Source organism: Notamacropus eugenii, chromosome 7, assembly GCF_028372415.1.
Source record: "Notamacropus eugenii isolate mMacEug1 chromosome 7, mMacEug1.pri_v2, whole genome shotgun sequence".
Classification (NCBI taxonomy): Eukaryota; Metazoa; Chordata; class Mammalia; order Diprotodontia; family Macropodidae; genus Notamacropus; species Notamacropus eugenii.
The window spans coordinates 31,079,133-31,100,403 of NC_092878.1; the positions used below are offsets into that span (position 1 = coordinate 31,079,133).

The window sequence follows — 21,271 nt, forward strand, 5'->3', positions numbered from 1 at the left end:
CAGAACAAATCCTTTTATTAAGAGTCCTTGTTCTGTGAAGTTTAGATTCAGTCAAAGGGCCACATTTGAGGACTTAGAGGGCCACATGTGGCCTTGAGGCTGCAGGTTCCCTACCCCTGATCTAGGATTGCAACCAAGAATCCCCTTCCCAGCGAAACTAAGTATAATGATTTAGGGAGAAAATGGTCATTTAATGAAATAGATGACTTTCAAGCATTTCCAATGAAAAAACTAAAGCTGAACAGAAAATTTGATATCTAACACAAGACTTAAGGAAGCATAAAAAAGTAAACATGAAAGAGACTTAATAAGGTTAAACTGTTTACATTCCAGTATGGGAAGATGATACATGTAACTTCTAAGAACTTCATTATTATGGCAATTAGGAGACTGCAAAAACAGATGACATGGACATGAGTCAATTATACTGAGATGATCTCAGAAAAATGAAGGGATGAAAAAGAGGGATGCATTTGGGAGAAGGGGAAAGGGAGAGGTAGAATGGGGAAAATTAGCTCACATAAAAGAGGCACACTTGAAAGTTCTTACAGTGGAAGGGAAAGTGAGGAGAGTGGGCAACACTTGAACCTTATTCTCAGAATTAGTTCAAAGAGGGAAGAATATAGAAACATTCTTAACTGAATATAGAAATGTATCCTATCTGTCAGGAAAATAGGAGGGAAAGGGGCTAAGAGAAAAGGGAAGAGGATAAAAGGAAGAATAGATAAAAGGAGGTAGTGGTCAGAAGCAAAATTTACTTTTGAGAAGGGTATAAAGGATGAAAAGAGGTAATAAGAGAGAGAGAGAGAGAGAGAAGAATAAACAGAAAAAAATAGGACAGATGGAAATGTGCAGCTATTAATCAGAATTCTGAAGGTGAGTAGGATAAACTCACCCATAAAAAAGAAGAGTATAGTAGAATGGATTAGAAACCAGGATCCAACAATATGCTGTTTACAAGTTACATACTTGAAACAGAAAGACACTCATAGGGTTGAAATAAGGGGCTGGACCAGATTTTGTCATTCTTTAGCCAAAGTTAAAAAAAAAAGGCAGAGGTAGCAATTACCATCTCAGAAAAAGCAAAATTAAAAAATGACCCAATTAAAAGAGATAACCAGGGAAACTATATTTTACTAAAAGGTACCATAGACAACAGATGGAAATACTAAATTTATGTGCACCAAATGGGAGAACATCCAAATTCTTAAAGGAAAAGTTAAATGAGTTACAGGAGAAAATAGATAGCAAAACTATATTGGGGGGACCTCAATTGTACCCTCTCAGAACTAGGTAAATCCAACCATAAAATAAATAAGAAAGAAGTTAAAAGATGAATAGAAAAGTTAGATATGATACACCTCTGGAGAAAAATAAATAAGAATACAAAGGAGAATATTTTTTGTCAGCTGTACATGGCATCTTCACAAAAAATGAACCATGTATTTGGGCATAAAAACCTCAGAACCAAAGGCAGAAAAGAATATTAAATGCATCCATTTGCAGACCATAATGCAATCAAAATTACATCCAATAAAGGGTCTTGGAAGCAAATATTAAAAATTAGTTGGGAACTAAGCAATCTAAAACAAACTAAAGAATGAGTGGGCAAAAAAGCAAATCATAGAAACAATCAATAATTTTATTACATATAATGACAACAATGAGTCAACATACCAAAATGTGTGAGATGCCACTAAAGCAATACTTAGGAGAAAATTTATATCTCTAAATGCTTAAATCAATAAAAACAGAAAGAGAGAGAGAGAGAGAGAGAGAGAGAGAGAGAGAGAGAGAGAGAGAGAGAGAGAGAGAGAGAGAGAACAGATCAGCGAATTGGACATGCAGTAAAAAGAAAAACTAGAAAAAGAACAAATTTAAAATCCCCAATTAAGTACAAAAATAGAAATCCTGAAAAATCAAGGGCAAGCTTAATAAAAATTATTTTACATCATTGAAATAAAAATGCAACATGATACCTTACAAAAGTGACATTTGAGTTGAGTGCTGAATTAAACTAGGAATTCTAAGAGGTAGAAGTCAGGAAGAGGACTTTGCAGGCATGGGGAGAGTTTGTTCAAAGACATGAGGTTGGAGTATTTAAAATCACATAGGTACAATAACAAGGCCAATTGGACTAGACTGAAGAGTATGTGCAGGAAAGTAACGTAATAATATAAGAAAATTAGGTTGGATCATGAAAGACTTGAAATATCAAAAAGAGGAGTTTGTATTTGACCTTAAAGTTGATAGGGAACTAGTAGAGAGAGCCAATTGACCATGATATGGTCAGACAGCCTTGTGTGGGATGGATTGGAGAGACTTGATATTTCTTCTCCTTCCTTTGAATTTTATTTTATTCTCTATTTAGGAAACACTAAATAAAATAAATATTTCTATATCCTTATTAGAACAGAAAACAGAAGAATCATAAACAATCAGTCAACAAGCATTTATTATACACCCATTCTATGCCAGGCACTGTGCTAGGTTTTGTATACAACACTGAAAATCTCTTTTATGTACAATTTGCTTTTCTTTTTAAGTATATAATAAATTCAACATGTCATTTTCAAAGATGTCGCACTAATCTATGACTCCCTCTGTTCCCTTTTGTGTATTTAAAAGAAATATTTCAATGCCACTCTTTTCCATTGTTATTTGCTGTAGTTCTAAAAATGGCAGCAATAGAAATATCACAAGAGAATAATACTAAAACCTCAATAATTGGTAAAGAAGAAACAAAATTATCATTTTTGCAGATGGCATGAAGGTTTCCTTTGAAAACTTTATAGAATCAGCAAACAGTAGTTTTTTAAAAATTAAACCATGAGATGCAAAATAGATACACAAAATTTATCAGCATCCCTATAAAAAATTTAAAAAATGATAGATAAAAGATAGAAAAAGAAACCATATACAAAATAACTACAAAATGTATGTAGTATCTGGTGGTCAGTCTACCTCACTCAAGACTTATATGAATAAGTTGCAAAATACTCTTCTTAGAAATAAAATCTTAAGTAACTAAAAGGCTATGTATTGCTTATAATTGGACCATGACAATATAATTTAAAGAGATATTATCTACAGCAATTTACAGACATAATGCTATATCAATCAAATTACCAAGGGGTCACTCTACAGAATGAGACAAAATCAGGTTAAAATTTGGAAGAACAAAATGTCTGGGACCTAAAGGGAAATAAAGGGGGGGAAGGTGGGGGAATAGCACTTCATGACCTCAAACCATTGTATAAAACTATAATTACCAAAACCACTTGGAGCTGGTTAAAAAATGTAATTTTTTTATTAGGGGCAGGTAGGTGGTACAGAGAGCATCTAGGTGACTCAGTGGATAGAATTCTAGGACCGGAGTCAGGAAAGCTCATCTTCATGAGTTCAAATCTGACCTGACACTTACTGGCTGTGTAACCCTGGGCAAATCCCTTAATCCTCTTTGCCTCAGTTTCCTCATCTGTAAAATGAGCTGGAGAAGGAAATGACAAACCACTCCAGTATCTTTCCCAAGAAAACCCCAGATAGGGTTGCAAAGACTCTGAAATGGCTGAACAACAAAATGGAAAAGCAGATCAATGGAACAGACTAGATAAGCAAGAAATCAAAAATACTCAGTCAACAAGCATTTATTAAACACTATTTTGTGCCAGGCACTGTGCTAGGCTTGGGGAACACAATGAATCAGCCCATGTCCTCTGGGAAGTTACTTTCTTTTGGGGTGTATACATTAAAGTATATAAAAATAAATACAAGGCAATTTTGGGATGACTCATCATCATACATCTTTTTACAAAGGCTTTTTGCGTCTTTATGTTTATCCTACTTTCATTTTATGTCCCAGGATGCTCAAATCCCATTTGAAAGCTGTGCTTCATCATGCATATATTTTAGCAGTTTTTATTAAACCAGAGTTCTTTTCCTTTTAGCTATCAAAATGCAGCAATATCTTATATCATTTAACAATTGATTGAACTCATTTTGTTCTTTATGTAAAAGAACTTTTTCTGTTCTTTTAAATGCTAACCTCCTGAAAAGTCTTTGAAGAGATAACGTACTAAATCAGCAGTGATGATACAAATGCAAATAGTAAATCAATCCCTATCCTCATGGATCTCCCTCATGGAAAGGGGAGGCAAGAGGTCCCTATGTAGTCATCTACAGAATAAATAGAAAGAGGATAAATAGAAATCAACGAAAAGTACATGAGGCAGTAAGTTTGCTGCCACCAGAAGTGTTCAGCATAGACTGGATATTCAGCTACTTGTCAGAAGTTTTGTACAAAGGATTCCACATGGGGTGAAAACTCAAACAACCTCCAAGAACCTTTGCATGCCTAAAGAAATGAGAGAAATAGTTTAAGGAAAACTGATTCTGAATTCCATAGGCTGTGCAGAATTTCTATGAGCTTTGAGTACTAAAACCTTTTTGCTAGACAGGGTTAACTCACTCTTTGGGTGTATTCATATGTGTTCAATGTTCCAGAAAATGTCAGGTCTCTTTTAGAACAAGCTAACAGAACCACATTCCTTTCCCCTCACAGGGAACTACCCAATAGCTAGCAGGAGAGCATTCTCTGAATTCTGAGTCTTGGGATAATCACCCTGAAGCCAACTCTACACATGTCCCCCTGTTTGTTCAAGGGATGAATTGGCATGCTAGGGCAGCATCCCAATTTCTCACCACGAGGACCACGACTGCATAAGGCAGCACCATCATCATGGTTATATCAGTGGCTTTTGAGTGACTCTGTACTCCTGACCACCGGAATATCTGGTAGCCATGTGTTTTGCACACGGGAAGGAAGCATTACACATCTTCAACTGTTTTCAAGGCTATGGCAGCAGCAGCTCAGTAATTAGAGCAGAGAGATCTTGGAAAACCTTGTCTGGCCAGCGAATGATGAGTTTGCTTTTGGTTTAGGACATTAGCATGCAGAGGTGGGTCACAAGGGAAGGGTGGTGAGATGGTTTGGAAAGATAAAGGGGAGTGATTCAATGTGGTGGGGAAGTCTCTGAAGAAATCAAAGCACCCAAACATCATTATTTCTCTAGGCTCACAGACATTCTCTCTCTCACCAATTGTTTTTCTCTGCTAATGAAACTGTTGGACCTTGAGATCCACATGGATAAACACACTGGTTGACTTTAAAGTTTCTTCAAATCCTAGGCCTAATTGGCAAATGACAGTGGGTGGAGGAAGCTTGTCAAGAAAGCCCACAAAACACTCTCTGGCAAGAGTCTCAATCCCTAGAAGACCGTTCTCTCGTGTTGTATTCTCTATGGACTAATGACATCGGAGAGTCACCAATTATAAGGGAAATACCAGGATACCAGAGTTGTTCCATGGCAAAGTGGTCAATACATACCTTTCTCTACCCCTACACAAACCATGAGGCAAAATCAAGTCATTTCCTACAGAGAATCTTCAATCTGAAAAGAAGAGATTTGCTCTCATGTGCTGCTCCATAGACACAAAAGATAGCTTGGACCTTGGTAACTTGGGTTATAATGGGAATGGGCTAGGAAAATGCTTTGGAACCAGCGAAGTCCCATGCAAACCTCATAAAGTTTGGCTTTTTCTTTTTTTTAACCAATGAACCCTAGGTCAGGATGGGTTTGGGGGTAACTTCCTCCTCACAACCTCGACTTCCTGTCTCTAAGGGAAAGAAAAGACTCATCTCAGTCTCTCTTACAAAACATTTTGGTGACTTCAATGTAGATGAATCAGAAACATATGGATCAAATTTCCTCCTAAAATACACATGGGCTTAGCAATTAAAAGAAAATGTGTTGGATGCAGCAGATTTGCTCTTCCAGCCAAACCCAAATGTTTGAGAACTCCACAGCCCCCAGACAGAGTGATGGCCACCAAAAAGGATCACAAGGAATTAATGGAGAAAAACTAGGCTGATAAATGTAGAGGCACAAGGCATACAATAACTAGGAGGAAGCACTACTGGGCCTGGTGTCAGGAAGACCTGAATTCAAATCTGTTCTCAGACGTGTATTACAAGTATGACCCTGGGCAAATCACTTAACCTCTGTCTGCCTCTAGTTTTCTCATTTGTAAAATAGAGATTATTGTAGCACCTACTTGGGTTGTTACAAGGCTCAAATGGGATAATATTTATAAAATGTTTAGCCTAGTGCCTGGCACGTAATAAGTGCTTAATAAAAAACCCAGAAAAACAAAACTTATTTGCTTCCTTCTCCCCCCACCCCGCTTCCTTTCTCTATCCCTCCTACTCTTCATCCCTCCCTCCCTTTTTTCCTTCCTTTCTTCCATCCAGTCAACATTTTGTTTTTCAACAGTCAGCAATTTCCATGCACACAGAAATAGGGAATGAAGCATTTTAGTGCCTATGGATCCCATTAACAGGGAAAATTCTCCTGCAGAAATTATGCACTAGAAAATTTGCCTTGAAATATGGGCTGATAAATGTGTTAACTTACAAGGAAAAAATCTAAACTATATTAGAAAAGGGTTGTTACAAGATGTACTGGATAGACATACACCAAACACATTCTGGCTGGCAGGCTGTACATTCTGTTATTTGATAAAACTAATAATGTGGTAGGACGTGTTGATATAACTGATCCATTTAGCAAAAACCACAAACATTTACACAGAAAAAATAAATAAATAAGGTTTGCAGCTCTGGCAGAGGAGCTAAAACAAATCTAGAAACTGAGGAGCATCAAAAAAAAAGACAGATATTGACTTGGCAAGTGGGATGATTTCACTGCACATTTGTTTGACTCGGAACAAAACGTTTGGTCAAATCAAGGGAACTCATCATTCAGTCACTTTCTACATTTATTTACTAAATAGCTATAGGTATCTCCCTAACTGATTTCTGCCCCAGTTGTAAAATGAGGTGAATGCTACCATTTGTCACTAGATATCTATGAAGTACTTTGCACTCCTCTGAGGAAGGAGCAGAGCCATAACTAGGAATTCTGCACATTGAGCAAAGTGGGCAGATCAGGTGATAGGGAGAGCTCACCTGGGGTGTATAGCCATGGAAAATGAGAAGAAAAAGCACAGCCTTTGACAGTGCTGATAGAATCCCCTAGATCAGGGGATTCATGTTAAGAACATGAAGTCCATGGATTTCAGGAGGTTTATTAACTTGGGTGGGAAAAAAAATTACATCTTTGTTTTTCACTAACCTCTAACTGAAATTTCTCGTTTCCTTTAATTATAAAGGTAGGCAACAAATATTTTTTCTGTCCATAGATTTCACCAGACTGCCAAAGGGATCCATGACACAAAAGTGTTAAGAACTTCTGCTCTAGATTTTAGGACCCTGAGACAAACCCCAGCTGCCCCATTTAGTTATGGCTCAGAGAAAAGAAAATACAAAGACAAGCCATCATTACTGGGCTTTTCCCTCAAGTTTAGGAGAGTAACTTTTTGCACTTTGGGTTTTGTTTCCAAGTCTTTAAGAATGTCTCTGGCTTTTCGATGGGACATTAATATTTTAGAATCCTCTTTAAATGTGTTGAGATAACACTGGGGAGTTTTTTACTTAGATGAGACCAGTTTGGATTCTCTGACATCAATAGCCATATAATCATACTTAGATAACACAGACCACCCAGGAAACTAAAATGACTTCACAAATAGTCAATCACATAATCTCAGCAGATCTTTGAAGAGGTTTTTACATAGCAGAGGGAGTCATTCTCAATAAAATAGCCAAGGAACTGAGTGAGTGATGTATCTAAATTTACGGGAGACCTGTGAGAGAGCCACAAATAAACTAGAGAAATGCTTCTGACATTTTGCAAATCATAAACATTACCTGACACAATCTTCTCCCAATTTATTCTTTCATTGTTTTGAGCATTATATGCACCAAAGATGCTTCCAGAAGATTCCCAACTCAAACCGTATTGCAACTTTTTTATGGTGTGGTGGTAGGGAGGTGGAGAGTGGGAAGGTGAGAATTGCAGACAACAGGAAGGAGGTATGGAAATTCTGGTGCCAAGTTTTTTCTATTTTTACAAACAGATAATGTTCAATTGACAACACTGTTAGAAACTAATACCTTATTGGTTACTGTGCTGGGCTCCACTTGGCACAGAATCATAGATTTGTTACTCTCCGACCTGAAATATGATTGGTGCTTTCCTTTACAGTTTGATCTTTTTCACTTGAATGATAAGGCAAGTATTTTTTGGTAGGGGGTGAAGGAGATGCATTTTGTGACAGTTTTAAGGTATAATTGATATTTTCCCCTTAGGAAGCCTGATTACTTTCATCTTCATTCAAGGTAGATGCCTATAGCACACTGTCCCTAGTTAAACTAAAGCAACTTACAAAGTCAAGCCAGTAAGCATTTATTAAATGCTGATCATCTGCCAAACTTGGTGCTAAGTGTTGAGAATACACATAGAAGCAAATAGAAAGATAGTTCTTGCCCTCAAGGAGCTTATATTCTAATGGGGGAAAAGATAATACATAAAAGAAGGCTGAAAGATGATAGGAAGGGAAAGATATCCATGAAATGTGTGGGGGTGGTGCATAGTAGAGTAAGAAGTTTGGAGAGTCAAAAGCGGAGAGCTGACTGAGGAATGAAAGAGTAAATATGGTTGGCTTGGGAAATATCTTGAAGATGGAGGTTCCAGGAGGAAATGATCCATCAAAGAAAGTGGCCACAGCGGTGAAGGAATCTTCCAGGGTGAGAAGAATGCTAGGGAAGGGTACAGAAACAAGTTCAAAAAGTCAGGAGTAGAGCCCAGAGAGGAATAAAGGTACAAAGTCTTCCCACTAAATGAACTTACATTTTTTCCATCATTATTTTTAATAACAGATTTTCAACTCAAGGACAATTGCTTTATCTCCTTTGTGATGCTTGGAAGAAGAGAAAGAGATGAAAAGATTCACCTGAAAGGTGAAACTTCAAATCTTTTATGATGTTGATACAGACTAGGGAAAGGAGAAACTAAATCCTGGCATGTTGTGCTTGGGGAGAAAAAACATTGCAGAAAGAGTCTAATGACAATTCAAGATTTTATCTGAAAGGAAAAGATCAAGGAGAAGCTGGTCTGCTATATGCTCAGTTTAAAACTAGTCAAAATATGTGATTTTGACAGGATGAAACAAAAAAAGACATTTGACAATTTAAAGATAAAAGAATTGTCTATCTGATCATGTCTTTCTGATTTCCCATAAATGGAAATTATATAATTTTTGAAGGAAATATATTAGGAAGAAATATATATTAAATTCCCAGAGCTTACCATAGTGATGGACTCTGAAAGGAATCAGAGCATATGGCATGGTGATTTCTCTCAGCCATGACCATGCTTCTGGGTGACTGGAAGGATGGTGGTGCTATCAACATTAATAATGTTTCCAAAATCATATGAAAGCACCATTTTCAGTGGAAAACAAACCTCTCATCTTAAAAGTCTCAAAACACTACAGTAACAATGTCCCACCAATTTCAGTTTATGATGGAAATATATGTTTGTGTCTGTGTGTATTTACACATGTATATGTGTTTGGGAAGGTCTGTATATAAACATCGATGTACAGGGCAAAGTTAGTAGGGGTGGAATGTGGAGGTGTAACATGAGAAGTAAGGACAGGCAAAAAGGGTGGGAGAGAGGAAAAGGGTGGGATAAAAACTCAGGTTCAGCATCTCTATGCATATTTTTAACAGTAGGCTAACCATGTTCTGCCAATAAATACTTTTTGAAAATTATTATGTTGGAAAATTTTTTTCCAGGTCTGAACAATATGTACTAGCTCTACCTGCATTTGCCACAACCAGTCCCATCTTCTTAACCAATCCAACTTCTCTCAGATGGCTACCAGATACTCCTGTGGTTGGGAACCACTCACACAGAAGCCACAACAACCAAAATAACACTGCTTTGACACAGTGTTCCTTCATGATGGATTAAGTTGATCCACTAATTTTCATTCTTAAACAAATGTCTGTTTGTGTGTGTACATGTGCATATATGCATGCAAAAGTCATAGTACCCTTCTCCTGTTCCTAGAGAGTGACTTTGTCTTCTCCAAAAAGTGTTTTCAAAAGGCATTAGGGCTTCAAACCCTACACATTCCCTTGTTATCCCTTCTTCTCTTGGCCATCTCAACCTTTCTTTATGAAGGTAACGTTCAGGTATGTGAAATTCCTTCAGAAACTTAATGTGTTGAACAAATATAAGGAATTATTTTTAGTATTAGGCTAAGAGAATTCAAGCAACGCCCTTCAACAATTACATGGAGGTTTCTCGAAAAGTCAGACAAAGAGGGAATATAGAACTAGATGTATCTTATAACTTCCTCATTGAACCTATTACCATATTTACATTAGAAAACTTTGATGTTTCTTTTGGAGATCATCACCTCCACCTAATGAAGGTGTCTGTGGCCAAGACATCCAAGAGATACCCTCTCTTTGAGAGCTGGTTATCACACTCCTTCCCAGTCAGTGCAAGTGTGCATCCATACACATATAATTTCTTTTAGACTTTAGGAATATTGGTCCATGTTTAATTTCATGGAAAGAACTTAATTATATAGTCAGGAGTTCCCAAAAAAACTATTTCCACAGAAGATCATTATTTCATGGTAGAAGGAAAGGACAAACAAACTGTACCCATAAAATAGGAATAAGGAGACCTGGGATCTGTCTTTAATGCTGTCACCCAGCAATTGTACATTTTTGGACAACACACTTCAACCATCTAAGTTTTAGTTTCCTCCCCTTTAAAATAAGGGATTTGGATCAGATGATCTTACATTTCCTCCCAGTTGTAAACTTCTATGATCATTTGACCATCACCTTAAACATTTGAATATAGTTGTATGATTTCGCAGGAAATATTTTCTTATGAAATTCTTTGATAGGGCCATAGGATCATAGGTTCAGTGCTGAAAGGGATATTAGAGACCATCAAGTCCAATGAGACATAGGGAGTTTGAATGACTCGCTCAGGGTTGTGTAGCTAGTAAGTATCTGAGGCAATTTTGAATCCAGGTTTTTGAGTTCAGTGTTTTATTACAATGCTACTTCAGAAGCGAAATGGAATGTTTGAAATGACACTTTAAAATCATCATTTCTTGAGCTGGACCTGGTAGGAATCTTTGAGATCATCTAGGCTAAGAGGAATGATTTACTCAAGGTCCTAGAGTTATCCAAACAGCAGAGTCAGGATTTGTATTCTTTCAGTCTAGTATTTTTCAATTACCCAATGATAAAGCCCCTTTTCATTTTTCAGTCATTTTCATTCATTTCAGATTCTTTGTGATCCCATTTGGGATTTTCTTGGGAAAGATAGTAGAGTGGTTTGCCATTTCCTTTTCCAGCTCATTTGACAGATGAGGAAACTGAGGAAAACAGGGTGAAGTGACTTGCCCAGGGTCACATTGCTAGTAAGTATCTGAGGCTGGATTTGAACTCATGAAGATGAGTCTTCCTCATTCCAGGGTTGGCAGAACATGACCTAGCTGCCTCTAACAGAGCCCCTTTCGAAGCCTAATTTCATAACATGGCCAAAGCTTTGTGTCCCAACTTATATCTTGGTCACAAACAAGTAGCTTCCTTTTAAGGAGCAGAAACCAGGTTGTGACAGATGTAGGGAAATAAAGCTTGCAATGAGATATTTTGAAAAATAGTGACAGTCAAACAAGTTGTGGTATATGATTTTGATAAAATACTACTGTGCTATAAGGAATGATGAGATCAATGATCTTAGAAATACATGGATAGACTTGCATGAAATAATGAAGAATCAAATAAGTAAAAGCAAGAAAACATATACAGTAACAGCAATAGTGTTTTAACAACAACTTTGAGTGGCTAAGTCATTTTGACTATTATAAATACCCAAATTAACAGCAAAGGATGTATGAAGGAAGATGCTATCTGCATCCAGAGAAAGAAATGATTAATAGAAGTATGTATAGAATTATTTTATGCATGTGCACACACACACACACATATTTGTGTTTAGTGGTAGTCATCTCTAGGGTGGGGGAAAGAAAAAAAAGAAACATTATAACTTTATTATATATTTTAAAAGAATAGCAAGTTGTACATAATTGATTTGCAATTTCATGTACAATCATCTTTTAAAAACCATACTATGTGATGGAAATGCTTTATTTCATCAATTAAAAAATTAAAAAAAAAAGAAAATTAGTGACAATGATTGGAGCCCCCATTAACAACCATAACTTTTATTTACATCCTAGTGTGATGATTAAAAAGGTTTGAGACATAGTTTCTGAATTTAATCATTTTATTAATGAAGCCAGTAGATTATTAATAAAAGGATGTTCATTTAGTCACCTCTCTTAGACCAAAGACCCCTACTAGCAGTGGAGTCACAATTTATATGCCCTTTGAAAAGTAGATGTTTCCAAGGGATGGCAATCAGCTGTGATTTGTTAACACAATGGGAGGTGGGCTATCTTGCAGTACATGACTTAGGTCACTCAAATGTTGGTCAGAGAGACATCAATTTCCATATTACATCTCTTTATGATGGGGAGAATCAGCATTTTTCCCAGGCCTGTCTGAGCCAACACAATAAACAGGAATACACCCATTAGCCCAAACTTAGAATTTCTTTTACTGTTTGATTAGATCTCAGCTTGGATAAATCTCTATGAGAGACTTCCCACACCGGTTGATTTCTAGATAAGGAAGTAGGAAAGAGGGACACCTTGTATCTAATGAAATAGTTACTAAATATGAGAGGAATATTCATTTCTCACATTGGTATATTATCCAGTTGAGGCTACGGGTGGCTTGATAAAATAGAAAGAACAGAAATTTAAAATGGCAATCATTTGGCAAAGACTTTACATATATCTTTCACTGTCCAAATTAATGTCCTTTCTTTATAATCCTGCCCTTGCTTTGATGTATTTCAAATACTAAACAACTTCTATGCTCAAAAGCACTTTATTAGGCACTGGGAATACATCAATGATAAACTAAACAATCCATATTCCCAAAAATCTTATAGTCTACTAAGGATATACATAATAAACATGAAGACAAATAAGCATTAGAGTGGTAGAGTGTGATAGAGGCACAGACAAAGGGCTCATTTCAGCTCAAGGTATGAAAGTAGACTTCATGGAGAAGGCAGAAAGTGAGCTGGTCCTTGGAAGGAAGAGAAACATTTCTTTAGGAAGAGGAAGGAATGTTTTGTAGGCCTAGGGGATGGCCAGTGTGAATGCATGGGGTAGGAAACAGCTGAATAAAATCAGGGAACTTAAGTATGAAGGGAAATGATATGAAATAAGATTGGAAAGGCAGGTTGGAGCCAGACTGTAAAGTTCCTTATATGCTAAATTGAAGAGCTTGTTATTTTATCCTACAGGTATGTTAGCAGTTGACCTGCTTAGCCATCTTGGCCATATCATAATTACAAGTGACATTCCTTCTAGCTGTTTGGAATGGGAAGAAGGGTGGAGAGAAGAATTCTCCTTATTCGCACCTTAGCTCTGCCCAGAACCATAGCGAGTCCCAAAAAGTCACGTTGGATTAAGCAGGCAGCTTTCTGTTATTGACAGAATAATATTCAAAACAGATTTGTCCCTTGGAAAAAGGATTGGATGGAGAGGATGATCATGATTCCAGGGAACAGATAATGACAGTTCTAGGCATAGTTCTAGGGAACTACAAGGGAAGAATGTCGTCTATATTGTAAAATGTGGTCACTCAGTTGTCTTTGCTTAACTGTTTCTCTTGTTTTTATTACAAAGGAAGGTTCAATTCTAGTGTGTGTGTGTGTGTGTGTGTGTGTGTGTGTGTGTGCGTGTGTGCGTTTGCGTGTGCATGTGCATGTGCGTGCATGCGTGTGTGTAGGGGGCATACACAGAAATGACAATGTGGCCTTGGGCAAGTTCTTTAGGCTCTCCGGGCTTCATTTTCCTCATCTCTAAATTGAGGGGATTGCAGTAGATGGCTTCTGAAGTTCCTTCCAAGTTCTAAATCTATGATCATAAGATATTTTTAAAAGTATTCATAAAACTTAATTGAAAACAAAATTAATTTATTTTTACTCCCTCTCTCCGTTCTTTTTTCTTCTTCAGAGTGCTCCATTTTCATTTCTCTTAGGCTCAATCTCAGGTTTTAGCTCTTGCTCTAGTTCTCACAGCAAATAATTGATGGATGGAGAAAATGTTATTAACAGGTAATAGGGAGCCACTTCAATTTCTTGAGCAGGAGAGTGCTATGTTCAGATATTATACATAAGGAAAATTATTTTGGCAGCTTTGTTTGGCTGGGTTGGAGGGGAGAGATTGGAGGCAGGGAAACCAGTTAAAAGATTATATATTACAATAGTCTAAGAAAGGAGGTGGGTGAGGGGTGGTAATTGTATGAGTGGAGAAAAACATCTAAATTGCATAGGTGAGTCCTAGAGTTGACAGCTGTTTGGTAGCCTATTTTTCTAACCTTATTGGCCATTACTCCCCACCTCCCTCCACTCTTTATTCATGCCCAACTGGTCTTCTTTCTGTTCTTCACACATGATATTTCATCTCCCCTTTGCTGTCATTGTTCTGGTGGTCTCCCATGCTTGAGATGCACTCCCTTCTGGCCTCCATCTCACAGAGTGCCTTCCTTTAAAATACAGACCAGGTATTATCTTCTGAATAAATCGTTTCTCTACTCGCCCCCCCTCCCCGCAACCAGTGTTTTCTCTTCCAAGCGACTTTATATTTAACAATTTTGTATATATTTGTATTCATTTATATTTGTATCTATTTGTGTTGAACTTAATGTTTATATTTTAGGGCATGCTTATTATCTCCTCCATTAAAATATAAGCCTATTGTGAGAAGGGATTGTTTTATTCTTTGTACCTGTAGCTCCAGCTTTTAGCACGGTGTTTGGCATATAATGAACACTTAATAAATGATTGATTGAGTAAGGGGAGGAGGAAGAGTCAAAGATGATTCTAAGCTTTCAAGTCAGAGGGATGAGGAAGCCATCAGTGGAAATGGGGAAGTCAGGGAAAGGGGGACTTTTAGAGGGGAGATGATGAGTTGACCTTTGGTGACATGTCATAAACTTGCTACTTATAGATATAGATATCTTATACTCAAGGTCCTCCAATACCATGTGGACAACATCTTTCTAAAACCGACTAGGAAAGTTCAGGAAGTAGTCTATTTAGATAAGAGATCTGAAATAAATCTGATTAACACTCTCTTATCATTGATCTCTATGCTAACATAGGGGCAGCTAGTGGAACAGGGGATAGAGTACCAGATCTAAAGTCAGGGAGACTTGAGTTCAAATTTGCCCTCAGACACCTATTAGCTATGTGACTCTGGGTAAGTTATTTCATCTCGGTTTGCCTCAGTTTCCCAATTTGTAAAATAAGGATGCTAATAACACCTACCTCCCAGGGTTTTAGGGAAGATCAGATGAGATAATAATAGTAAAGGGTTTGGTATATGCTAGATGGTATGTAAATGTTGGCTATTAATAAATATTATTATAGAATTATAAATAGTGTTATCATATTATTATTTACAGCACATCCCAAAATATGTGTGTACATATATATGCATATATATATGTATATATATGCATATATACACATGCATACATACGCACCTACGTGAGGACCCAGGCTCCTCATGTACTCACTTCAGGACTGTACAACTTCCACTTGTCTTATCGACTTTTCTTAACTTCTTCCCTTTATTTGTTTTTCTGGTAGAAATACTCTGAATCTCCCTCATCGTTCACTTTCCCCAAGCTCCTGCAAACAGACTGACTCTCCTAGAATCAGTCTTTGATTCCATATAAGCCCATATTATAGTTCATCTTTTCCTTTTCATATAGGTTAATGAACCCCTTTCTTGGTCAATAAAGTCCTTCACACCAATGTTAGTTCTCCATCTGTGTTTCTTCCTCTGTCACTCACAAGCCAGTCTCCAAACATGCCATCTCCAGTCTACTTCCTGATGCCTTTAAACAACCCCTATGAGTAACTGGTAAGATCTTCATGATTTTGATTGGTTGTGTTGAAATAGTGTTGACATGACCTTAATTCCATATTTATTAGCATATACTCAGTAAATGCTTGAGGCAAATCTGGGATTAAAGTCTTTGTGTTTCTTTCCAGTCTGCTTCTCAGTACTTTTCCTTGAAAAATCTTGTGAAAATACATCTAGATGATACCCTAAAATTTTAGGATTCCATGAGTAGATAAAATTTTCTTTGGTTTTTTAACACAACTGACACAATAAAAAGCTTTCTGTAGTTAAAATGTGAATCTAACAAAATTCAAGACAAGGACCTATAAAATACTCAAAGATGGAAATAACAGTTAATATTTATACGATGCTTTAAACTTCAAAAAAGTGTCTTATTATGTCTGTTTTACATGTGAGGGAACTGAGTCTAAGAAGGGTCAATTGACTTAAGGTTTAGTAAACTGTGACTGAGGCAGGATTTGCACTCAGGTCTTCCTGATCCCAAAATCTGGTTCTTAAGCTATTGTACCTTCTAGTCACATCTGAGAGCTATAAAGAAGAAAAACTTAGGAAAAGAACACATAACATTTTAGTAAAAATGTATTAGAAACATTACACACACACACACACACACACACACACACATATATATATATAAAACAATGTATCATGAGTTCATGATTTCCTGTGTGGAAATTACCTTCATCCATGCAAATTGTAATATTTGTTCTCTATAACAGGGCTTCTTAAGCTTTCTCTACTGGACCCCTTTTCGCATTTAGGCAGTACTCCTTGGCATTGAGTGGTCTGAGGCTACGGTAAAGTTACCCAATGCAAGACAGGCAAGCACCGACAGAAGCACCTCAGATTCATGTCTGATTTTTAATTAATTTTTGGTCTTTGTGCATTCAGAAAACTTTTAATGTTGTCAATTTTTTCATGACCCCATATTTAAATTTAAGAAGTTTAAGAGGTGTTGCACATCAAAGTACCTGTCCATAACTTATACATATGAATAAGATGTATATATCTCTTTCTTTACATAGTGGTTTGGTGAAAATAGCAGAATGTCTCTATTTAAAACTACTTGAATATTATTCAAAAATTAAGCTTTGATTAAAATGTCTTGTCACTCCAAAGTCTTCCCCCACCTCCCAGAATTTAGTCTGTATCAGGGGGAACTTAGAGCCTAATTCTGTGATGGTTATATTTGCTAAAATACTCTTTAATACTAATTAACCCACAAACACCTATCTGGTGAGTGGTTAGGGTTGAAAATGATGGGCAATGCAGACAGCTGTGCAAAGAAGACAGTGCAGCTGTCTGCAACCATTCATTGACACTCCTGTCTCCGAGTTTAACAGATGTTCTCTTGACAGTAGTGATTGGTGTTGGAACCTGGCAGTCTCTGAGGTAATACGGTAGGGGTGCTGTGCCTGGATTTGTGGGAGAATGGGAAGAGTAAATATTAGGGGTGATGGAAGATTATATGTTTTACTCATGTTTCAAGCACTGGATTTGTGGTAGCTCTGGGTTCCAATGCCTTTCAACAGAGCAATATCAGTATTTTAGACACTAACGACAAGACCCTGGAAAAATCTGGTGGGCAGTTTTGGTAGAGGAGTCTTCAGGGAGTAGGCAAAAGATCTAGTCTATATGCACATAATTAATGAGAATAATAATAGCGAGCAGTTATATAGCATCACCTAATATGTGCCAGGTATCGTGCCAAGAGCTTTACAAATATTATCTAGTTTGATCCTCACAACAACTTGGGAGTTAGGTGTTATTATCTCCTTTTACAGATGAGGAAACCAACTCAAAGAAGGGTTAAGTGACTTACCCAGGATCATACAGCTAATAGCTGTCTCAGGTCATATTTGAGCTCAGGTCTTCCTGACTAGGCTTAGTGCTCTCTTCACAACACCAGCTAGCTGTGGCAAGTGAGAAGTGCTTCTGGGTGCTTGTTTACATTTGTTAGCCAACAGGATATCTGAGAGAAAGGTAAGTTTGGAGAAAATTAGATGAGTTAAAAAAACAAAATTAGAAAAGATTATCAGGGGTGCCATGTTATTATACAATCTGTCTTCCTTGTTTCTGTTACTTTCTGGATCTGAATATTATAGATCCAGAGTCAAATGACCCAAGCAGCCATATAGTCCAAACCAATGAGGAAACTGAGGCCATGGAGGTTAAATGACTTGCTCCAAGTTGTAGTATAGTTAATGTAAAACTCAGGAGTTGAACCTTGGTCCTCTGACTTCAGAGCCAGTGTTCTTTCTGTTTATTATCTCTATGAACTTGGGAAAACTCCCTTAACTTCTCTGAGCCTCAATTTTCTCATTTGTAAAAGGAAGGGGTTTGACAAGATGGTCTCTGAAGTTCCTTCCAGCTTCAGAGCTGTTATCCAATGATCCATTCTGTGATATTACATTGTAATAATGGATGGTATATGGTCTAAGGGAAGAGTCCCTTCCCAGGGTCCTTCATTCCAGTAGCATGAAGGAGTGCCTTTGAGAGGATCTATAAGAAATCTGAGGTAGTTAGGTGGTGCAGTGGATAGAGTACCAGGCTTGGAGGCGGGAAGACTTATCTTTCTGAATTCAAATCTGGCCTCAGACACTTACTAGCTGTGTGACCCTGAGCAAGTCACTTAACTCTGTCTCAGTTTCTTCATCTGTAATACAAACTAGAAAAGGAAATGGGAAATCATTTCAGCATCTTTGCCAAGAAAACCCCAAATAGGAACATGACTGGAAAAACTACTCAACAATAACAACATAGGAAACTTGGAAGCTGTTTTTTTCAGGAGATGCCCTTCTGATCACCTAGAATTCTTTCCCTAAGAATAACAATACTTTTGTTGAAAATATTCTCAATTTTGTTTCCTTCTCTGATGTACAGACAAGTGCTGTAGAATATATGGAGACTGGGGAAAATGTTTGGATCCAAATTATATGGTATAGATGAACTTTCTGAACTTTGTGCATACATAATCATCTATATCAAAAAGAATGTGACTCAGTTTAAATCTTGATAATTTCCTCACATTTCATGGACGTGATTCTAAATTATTATCTCTTACCCTAAATTCCTTCCCTTTTTGATCATACCTCCAAGGGCACCATTGCTTGAGTATATATCCCAAAGTTCACAAAACTCTTACAAACATTAGCAAATGAATGGTTAGTTTAGATAGAACACACACACGTATACCTCCGATGTAAGCAGTAAGGAGTCCACAGTTTACATTTTTGTCTTTTTTTAAAGAGAAATCATATTCCATATGAGCCAGTCTTTCAGCCAAGAGAGTGTAGAAAGAATCTTCTCCCCCCTCTCCATAGTCTTTTTCTGTCTCTTGACTCTGTCTCTTTCTACCTCTTACACACTCCCTTTTTAATCATGTTTTTAATGCCCTTTGTAGACAGAATGAAGTAGAATATAAATTATGTTTACCCATCTTAGAACAAGCTGTTCCTCAGCGACATACCAAGACACCAAAAATGAGACAGATTCTTTGGATAATACCTTCTTTGTGAGCGAGGATTGAATCACTAGGTCTAGAAACAAATGATTAATCACAGCCCAGCTTTAATGAGAATGACCACAGTCTGTGAGGTCCCTAAATTCAAAAAAGACAAATGTGTATGGCAGTAGTTCTTAACCCTTTTTTCTGTCGTGGTTCCCTGGGTCAATCTGGGGAAACTTATGGACCCTTTCTCAGGATAATGCTTTTTGAATACATAAAATAAAACACACAGGTTTAAAAAGAAACCCAATTAAATTGAAATACAGTTATCAAAATATGAAAAAAAAGTTCATAGACTCTCTGAAATCTAAGCATGGACTCCTTGGACCCAAAGTCAAGGAGTTAATTTAATCTCTGGAAAGTCACGGTTTCTTAAAGGTGGCTTCTACAATAGTAGTAATGAAAAGTGTAAATATAAAATATGTAAACAAGCAAATACCATCTTCCTTTCTAGATATGTATCTGACCAATGAGAGGATTTTGGACAGCATGTAGTTTGTGTCCTTATTTTCTTGCCCAATTTTTCCATTCCTCTCCTTCGAGTAGGATCAGGTACACTAATCTTTATGGTCCTAGAATAATAACATAAAACAATCCTGTTATTACCAACAGCAACCACAATGATGGTGAGGCTCAGACAGTTTTTAGACTAGATCCTCCTAAGAATGAAGGAAATCAAAGATGTCCAGGAAAGGGTAAACGACCCATCCACACAAAAATATTTATAGCAACTTTCTGTGGTGGTTAAGAAAAGGAAACCAAAGGGATGCTCATCAATTGGGGAATGGCCAAACAAGCTGTGCTATATGATTGTAACGGAATATTATTGTGCTGTTCAAAATAACGAGCAGGATGATTTCAGGAAAACTTAGAAAGGCTTACATGAACTAATGCATAGTGAAATGAACAGAACCAGAAGTACATTGTATGCAGTGACAGCAGTATTGTCCAATAAAGAACAGTGAATGACTTAACTACTCTCAGCAATACAGTGATCCAAGACAATCCCAAAGGACTAATGGAGAAGCATACTATTCACCGAGAGAGAACTGATATGCATTGAATACAGAGTGAAGCAGGCTATTTTTTTCACTTTCTTTCTTTCTTTTTATTCTAGTCTTCTTGTACAAAATGGCTTGAGGAGCAGCTAGGTGGTGCAGTGGATAGAGCACCAGTGCAGGAGTCAAATCTCACCTCAGACACTTGACCCGCACTAGCTGTGTGACCTTGGTCAAGTCACTTCACCCCAACTGCCTCATCCTAGGCCATCTCTAGTCATCCTGATGAATATCTGGTCACTGGATTCAGATGGCTCTGGAGGAGAAGTGAGGCTGGTGGCCTGCACAGCCCTCCCTCACTCAAAACAAAGTCAAGTGCAAGTCATGTCATTATTTCTCTGATGGTATGGTCTTCAGCAACCAAGGACACACACAAAATGGCTACTATGGAAATGTTTTACATAACTGAACATGCATAACTTACATCTGATTGTTCACTATCTGGGGTGTGGAAGGAGAGAGAGAGAGGGAGAGAATTTGGAATTCAAAACGTTAAATAAAAACGTTTAATTTTTTTTAAAAAAAGAATGAAAGAAATCACAGAATAATTAAGTGTTTGGAATTTCCTCTTTAAATAGAAAGCACACATCATTTAAGTGAAGTCCTATGGGAGAGGAGAAAGTGTGCTGGTTTGGAGACAGAAGACCTGTTTCAAGTTCTGGCCCCCTCTACTTATTAGTCATGTAACCTT

General features: G+C 37.2%; 1 pseudogene; it reads right to left on the reverse strand.

Annotated features, from left to right (window-relative positions):
• The window catches only part of LOC140513816 (enhancer of rudimentary homolog pseudogene), an 87,207-nt pseudogene that overhangs the window by 7,841 nt on the left and 58,095 nt on the right, over positions 1-21,271 (reverse strand).